The sequence below is a fragment of the Lathyrus oleraceus genome, chromosome 5 (genome assembly GCF_024323335.1).
Source record: "Lathyrus oleraceus cultivar Zhongwan6 chromosome 5, CAAS_Psat_ZW6_1.0, whole genome shotgun sequence".
Lineage (NCBI taxonomy): Eukaryota > Viridiplantae > Streptophyta > Magnoliopsida > Fabales > Fabaceae > Lathyrus > Lathyrus oleraceus.
In genome coordinates, this window is record NC_066583.1 from 436,921,766 (window position 1) to 436,929,864 (window position 8,099).

The window sequence follows — 8,099 nt, forward strand, 5'->3', positions numbered from 1 at the left end:
TAGAAGTTGAGGCTCTTTCAAGCCTATTCAATTTTGTCACACATTTGACCTCATTTGGATTTGGCATGAAGGAGTTATTCATTTTAGAAGTTGAGGAAAATCACTTATTCAATGGTAGTGGCCCAAAATGACCTATATTGTTTCCTCTTGGCACATGCACTTGCAAGTCGAGTTTGAACTTCCTCCAAACATAAAAGTTTAATTATACATCTTGAATTTGATAATGGAATTTTAATGGATTTCATATCATAAAAATTTAGCAAGTTATGGTCTTGGGAAGTTGACCTCCTAACTAGGGTTCAAACAAAATGATCTATAATGTTTCACCATAAAAAATAACTTTTCAAGACAAACTAGCTCTTAACTTCAACATGAAAGTTGTCTCGAATGTCATTTTGAGTAACTTTTATCTTAGGATCATTTTCATATGACAAATATTGTAGGAGATAGGGTCTAGGGAACCCCCGTTTTGACCAGTTGACTTTCTCTGGTCAACCATCATGAACCATCTTACTAGCTTGATATTATCTTGATTTTTGGGACTCATGGAGGATAATATAGGCATAATATGATGTAATATGAAGCCCCCTTTGAAATATTTGATCAAATGTTGAAGAAACTTATTGAGGAAGTCACTCAAGATACCTAGATGAATTAGGGTTTCCAAGGCAAACAAGTTTCAAACTCTTGATGATTTATTAATCAAAATGATATATGTCGCACCTCGAAAAATGGGGATACGACTTTAAGCGAAGCGCGATCGCACGCTCACATTGATGGACTGAACAGAGTCACCACCAAACTTTATTTATTCCGAAAAAGGAAAGGGGAAATATCGATAAAACCCAAGACAAAACGACAATGATTATTGGTCGTCGCAACCAAATCAGGGTTCGGGAGTCGATTACGCAAGGGGAAGGTATTACCACCCCTCACGTCCGTTGTATTCAACGGGAACCGTTTAGTTAGTTTCGTTTTGAATGTTAGCTTATGTTAGTCTTCTCAAGTTATAATGAGGGAGAGAAAAATAGGATAGAAGAGAGAAGAATGTTTTTGGGTTTTTGACGAAGGACTAAACCTAAGTTTTTTATTAGTGGGCCTGACAAGATTTACAAATCCTGCTCCTACGTATCTCAAAAGAGAAGTCAAGGCTTACGTAGTTCTGGGTAGAAAAATGTTTGTTTGTTGGTTGATTTTAGCGAAAGCTATATTGTATTAATCAACGAAAACATTGTTTTACCCAAAACGAATGAGGAGCGCACGTATACCACACATCGAATGGATTTACAAATCTACATTTGGAAAAGCGTTGTAACACCCCGATAAAAATAAGATAATTATTTAATTTAAGTTAATATTTTATTTATTAATTTAATTAAGTAATTGAAATTATTGGATTATTTATTTATTATTATTATTGGAATAATAATTATTGGAAAGTATATAAGTTGGAATGAGGAAAAGAGTTCCATTTTGGTAAAAAGGGTTTTACGTGAAAAGCAGAGAAGCGGCTGAAAAGTGGAGAAAGAGCAAGAGAGCAAAGGCTGGAGAATAGAAGAGCTTGAGGCTAAAGACTTGTCGGATTAATTCAGGTAAGGGGGTTTATCGTCGTTTAATGGGTATTATAGATTAACATGTAATGGGTAGTGATAAACCGTTGAATTGACCCTAATTGGGATTGTTGAATGCTGAAAAATGGTGATGAATAAACTGTGTTTAAGCTGTAATTGAATCGGTAATTGTGTGAGTCGTGATTCACCGAACGTATCGCTTTTTACGGAATTGGAATCGGAGGTCCGGAAGTCCTCCAACGGCGGAAAATGCGGAGAATTCTGCATTCTGCCTTGTGTTAGCGCAGGAACAGCTTTCTGTCTTGCGTTAACCGGTTAACCCAGGGTGTTAACCGGTTAACACTATTATGAATTGTGAAAAATTGTTGTTTTGTCTGCGTTAACCGGTTAACCCAGGGCGTTAACCGGTTAACACTGTTAAGTTTTGGGACAGGAAGCGTGTTTGAGCTGCGTTAACCGGTTAACCCAGGGCGTTAACCGGTTAACACTGTTGCAGAGTGGGAAAATTGTTAATTGATATGTTGTTATTTTAATTAAATATTTGGGGTATTTTAGAAGGGTGTTACAAGCGTCACTTATCTCGACTCAATAATCGTGGCTGAAACATTGTTTTGCATCACCTTAAGATAATATATCTTTCGTTTATGAAAAAGGTTTTTGATTAGTCGCACGGCGGCGAGAAAGAGTTTGATTGGTTGGATTTATTTTGAGTAATGACGAGAACTTGGACGAGCGAGATATCCATCTCGAATCCTAGTCTCAGGAGTGCACGGTATACACCATGTTCCATTTCCATCTTTATTGAAAAAAGTGTTTAATAAAGATTAAGTGTTTTGAATTTGATTGAGAAAGGGGTTTGAAGAAACCGCATTGACAATTTTAGACGATGGCGAGAGCTAAGATAGACAAGGCATCCACCTTGAATCTTAATCTCAGGAGTGCACGGTATACACCATGTTCCATTTCCATCTTTATTGAAAAAGTGTTAAGGTAGGAATTAAGTAATTTTTGAAAGGCGAATATTTGATGAGAACGAGGCATGAGCCCCAAGATCAATAATTCAGGGTTCCACCGGCATGCTAGATTCCAATAGTCATTTTCATTCGAATTATTTAAGAAAATTATTTAATGGACAACGAACACTTGATGAGAATCAAATGTTCAAAGGGTTACACTAGAATTCTTGATCCCAACGGTCCTTTTCTTTCGAGTTTATTTAGAAAAAGTTTTGGATATTGTATTTGATTTTAAGAAATATCTTTCAATATGTGATCGAGGATGGATTCACATAAATGATTTGAGACAGTTTGACTTGGTTACAAAGATTATTTGGAGTCGAAATTGAAATGGTTTAATGGAAAATGAAAACTCAATAAGAACAAGACATGTGCTTTGGACTCAATTGTTCAAGGGTTACACTAGAATGCTAGATTCCAACGGTCCTTTTCTTTCGAGTTTGTTTAAGAAAAGATTTTTGAGTTAAATTATGAAAATATTCTAGTTGTTTCCAATAGTTTAGCGATTAGATTAAAGTAAAGTCGTGCTCCAATTGATCACGTTAGTACAACTTTATTAACTTTTGGAATTACCAAGTCGTTGATTTAATCAAATGTCTCAAATATCATGGACAAACGTTAAAAGATACTCTTAGTTAGAATACACAAATAGATAAAACCGTTAATTCTTCATATTAGGAATACTAGAAAAAACTGGCATCATATTTGCAAAACAAATACATAACCTCTTTATAAAAAAAGATATTTTATGATAGCATTATAAACTTAATAGCAAAATCAATCTAAACGAGATTATTACCAAACATTAACCGAAAATGAAATAATATAATGTGTTAGAGTAAAACGTAATGGTCTAAGACCTCAAAATAAAATTAAAAAGGGAAAATAATAATAATAATAATAATTAATAATAATAATAATAATAAGAAAACATCAGTTTTCCAACATCAATTTGCTCTACCTTAGGATCTTCACTATGCTTTACTGCTTCTCTCACCGCTTCCATATATTGCTTCCCATAAGGAGCCACAAGTGTAAAATATATCCTCCTCTACATTGATACATCAAGAGAGAACCACCGAGCATTGAATCTTATAACTCAAAAAAACAATTGGAAATTCCCTACATTTCTGATGATAACAATTAACAAAACATTGTAAGTAACTCTGCTCACAACAATCACAGATCATAATACCCTACTACAACAATTAAAACGAAATAAAACTCAAAAATGAAGGTTAAAAATAAAATCCTAATAAGTGCAAAGAGAAAAATAAGATTCAAGCATGTGTTCCAGCCAAAGCTTTCATCTGAATATGATTTCATTCCGTGGGCGAAGATGTAGCAGTAGGCAATGCCTCGTAGGATCCAACCCTTCTAACAGTCCCAACAGTAGTGGCAACAACATCATAAGCAACCAAAACAATGATCATAACCAACATAACATGAACAACAAAAGCTAGATCAAGAATCGCAAGTGCTCTAAACTTAGACTCGTCAAGATCACACTGCGTCGATCCTTCGACGCCATTAACAACCTCAAGAGACAATGACAGCCTTCCGGGATAAAGGCTTCGGCGTAAAGAGAAAGACCGGTTTGAAGAGCCCATAGGCCACGGAGACAGATTGATGCAGCGAGTGCGGCGTCGGCGCGATAGAGACGAGGGAAACATGCGAGGAGGAGACAGAGGAAGGAAGAAAGAGCGGAGAGATTGGAAGAAACGGAGTCGCATTTGGCTTCGAGGGAGGAGGTTTGGAAATCCAGTGAGATGTGGAAGGTTGTAGTTGATTGAAGATTGACAGATAGTATTGGGTGTTATTGTTGGGGTTTCGCCGATGGGTTAACACGGCGGTGATGATGAAGGAGTAGGAATTTATGGTGGGGATTAGCGACCGGGTTGAGCGGCGGATGTGTGGTTTGGTGGTTCGTGAAGGTGAAGGAGGTTGGTGCGGCGTGACGACGATGAAGGGTCACCGGCGGTGGGTTTGGAAGAAGAAGAAGGGTTGGTTTCTTTTTTGTTTTATCTTTTCAGAGGAGAGGTGAGTGAGTGGTGGTAGGCATGTGAGGAGAGAAGAGGAACGGTTAGGGAGAAGGTGAGGTCACGGTGGAGGTGTCAAGAAGAAGAAGGTGGTTTTTTTTGTTTTATATTTTCAGAGGAGTGAGGGAGAAGAGAGATAACAGGATAATGGTGCGCCCGTTCCTCCTCTAAGCCTTGGCCAATGGGAACATATATAGTGAATAATTAGGGTTTTCTACACTGCTAAAATCCCAAAATGCCCTTTGATATTTTATTTATGATAGCAAGAGTTTAAAAGAAATAAAATTAACAAAGGTCAAACAATTATAAATAATCAAAATAAAACAATGATAAGAGTACAATTAATTATATTTATTCTTTATGGACATGTTAATAAAATGATAAAAATAAAATGAATAAAAATCGGACGTAAAAGTTCCCGGAGAATTAAACTAAATGCACCAAAATGATTTGTGCAAAATAAACTTATTGGAAAAATACATCGTTTCTTTTAATTTTGAAAGAAATTTTGACCGGTTAAACAGGCTTGAGCTGATCAAAAGGTGGCCGAAAAATTAGCTGAAAAATAAATCGAGCATACCAGATTAAACTACGCGAAATGTAGATTAATAAAATTGATGTCTAGAAGCTTGACCTTAAAAATTTTTGTTCACTGATTTAACGCACATCCTTTGATTAATTCAATCGGTTTGTCTATAGATCCGAAAAAATTGTTTCGACTGATATTTTAGGCACTATGCGGTATGGAATGCATGGTATGCTATGTAGACATGCAATAGCTATGATGAATGTATTGAATCAGCGATTCAGTGTCAAAATTGGGGTATGACAATATGTCAAGATCATGGGGATCCATATATGATGTCTATTGCCAATGTGAACCATTTCTTGATTGAACTCCTTGCATTGAAGGTCTTAAACCCTAAATATGAGCTTGATAGAGCACGGGTGGTCATACACACTACCTACAAAAGAAACAAACTATACATTGACATATTTTTGGTATTTGGGTTAGTAAATAATGAAAAACAATGCATGATACAATTAAATATGCTTGGTGATCTCTCCCAATGCAAACCCAATAAATGAGAGGTAAGGAGTATGCCAAGGTGTGATCCCAATGCTAATGCATATGATGAGATAGCATGAGGGATCTTAGGGTCAAAATTGAGGTCTTACAAATGTGTCTTCTCTATATCTTCGGGTGCCATCTTGATATGATTATAATTGGAAAATCCGCCCATAAATGAAAAGACTTTGAATTTAGTTGTATTGTCTACCAACATATCAATGTGTGGCAGAGGAAAATCATCTTTCGAATTAGCTTTGTTCAAATCTCTATAATCAACACACATACGTAATTTTCCATCTTTTTAGGAACATGCACAATATTGGACACCCATTGCGGATACGCGAAGGTAACAAGAAAACCAACATCGATATGCTTATGTACTTCCTCTTTGATCTTAACTGCCATATCAGGATGAGTTCTCCTCAACTTCTGCTTGACCGACGGACATTCTGGCTTCAACGGCAACCTATGTTCCACAATCTCAGAATCCAACCAAGGCATGTCTTGATAGGACCAAGCAAACACATCAGAATATTCTTGAAGAAGATCAATCAACCCCTTTTTAGCTTCTGGACACAATTGAGACCCAATCTTGACTTCCTTCAAATCATCCTCGGAACCCAAGTTGACTAATTCAATCTGCTTTTCAAACGGTTGGATGGCTTTTTCCTCGTGCTCAAGTAAACGAGATAATTCATAAGATATTCCTTCATCATTGTTCTCTTCCTCAGCTTCAAACACAGAGAAATCAAAGTTTGGAGAGGGAGTAGGATCATTGTATTCGATGGGTTTGAGAACCAACCTGCATAATGATTTGATATTTTTATGTTAGAGAAGTGGAGTGCAATCAAATATTATGCAGATGGAAGATTATTATTTATTTATGTTTTTGTGATTACCTTTTTTAGAAAAAGCAAAAAGTAAAAATAAAACATCATAAGTGTGGATGAATAAAATTGTCTTTTATTGATGATAATCAGGAAAATGCCCAACAATGTTCACTTCTCCCTTAGGCATAGGAGAAGGATTTTTATTTAAAATAAATGAAAACCAATTTCTTAGAGCGATGAATAATAGTAGGAACATCAATAGAAACCCAATTGTTGCATGTCTGGCCATACATCACAGAGTTGGCACAAGCTTCATCTTCATCACCATTATCTTTAACCATGGTAGTTGAGTGTTGATCATTCCCATGAATGAACCCTCCACTGTGGAAAATTGGTTGCACAACTTTAGTTCTGGTGCTGAATGGCCTTGGTTGAAAACCAAATCCGGCTCTATTCTTGTTCTTGGAAATCTCCACCATACGACCCCATTTGTCAATGTTGCCAGCCTGAATTGCCTCTTGTGCATCTTTCAAAGAAGACATGGGTGCCCTAGTTTTCTTCATTTCACCAGCAATAGATAAGGCTTGGAACAGAATTCCAACCCCCTACTCAGCATCAACATAAGTGAAAGATGACAAATGGCTCACCAACAATGCCTTCTCTCCACCAACAACGACATGCTTTCCGTTCTTCATAAATTTTAACTTCTGGTGTAAAGTAGATGTCACAACTCCTTCTTCAAGAATCCATGGCCTTCTCAACAACCAACTATAGGCCGGGTGGATATCCATTACCTAGAAAGTAATTTGGAAATCACTTAGACCTATCTTCATTGGAAGGTCCACTTCACCAATGAACGTTTTATGAGAACCGTCGAACGCTTTGACAATCACACCGTTGTACCTCATTGGGGCGCCTTGGTAAGAGAGTCTTGATAAAGTTGATTTTGGCAGCACATTCAAAGATGACCCAGTGTCAACCAACACATTGGACAACGCATCCTTCTTACAGTTCATTGAAATATGCAATGCCAAATTATGAATTCTGCCTTCCTCGGGAAGCTCTTCATTACAAAAGCTTAGATTATTACAAGAAATAATGTTGGAAACTATGTGGTCAAACTGATCCACGGTCACATCATGCTCAACATAAGCGTGCTCTAGCACTTTCTACAATGCCTCCCTATGCGCTTCAGAATTCATCAGTAGTGATAGCACAAAGATCTTTTACGGAGTCTGGAGAAGCTGCTCCACACTATTGAATTCACTTCTTTTAATCAACTTTAAAACTTCATCATCATCGTTAGCCTTCAATTTGTTGGATTCACCAGATTGACACATTGAATCACTAACCAGATTCACTACTGGAATCTCTGCCTTCTTACTTGTAGAAACATCTTCTATTTCTTTTGGAAAAACTGGACCGAACACACGACCGCTACGGGTCACCTTTTTTATATATGTAATATTCACCACAGATTCTGTGACTGGTAGAGGAACGTCTTGACCATTGTCAATCATTGTGGAGTAGTATTTATATGGCCAGCTTTATCAGATGCATACGGAACAGGG

The 8,099-nt window shown here is 36.9% G+C and overlaps 1 pseudogene; it reads right to left on the minus strand.

Moving 5' to 3' along the window:
• Window positions 1-3,733: 3,733 nt before the first annotated feature.
• LOC127081218 (uncharacterized) lies at window positions 3,734-7,070 on the minus strand (annotated as a pseudogene).
• Between the last annotated feature and the right edge of the window lie 1,029 nt (window positions 7,071-8,099).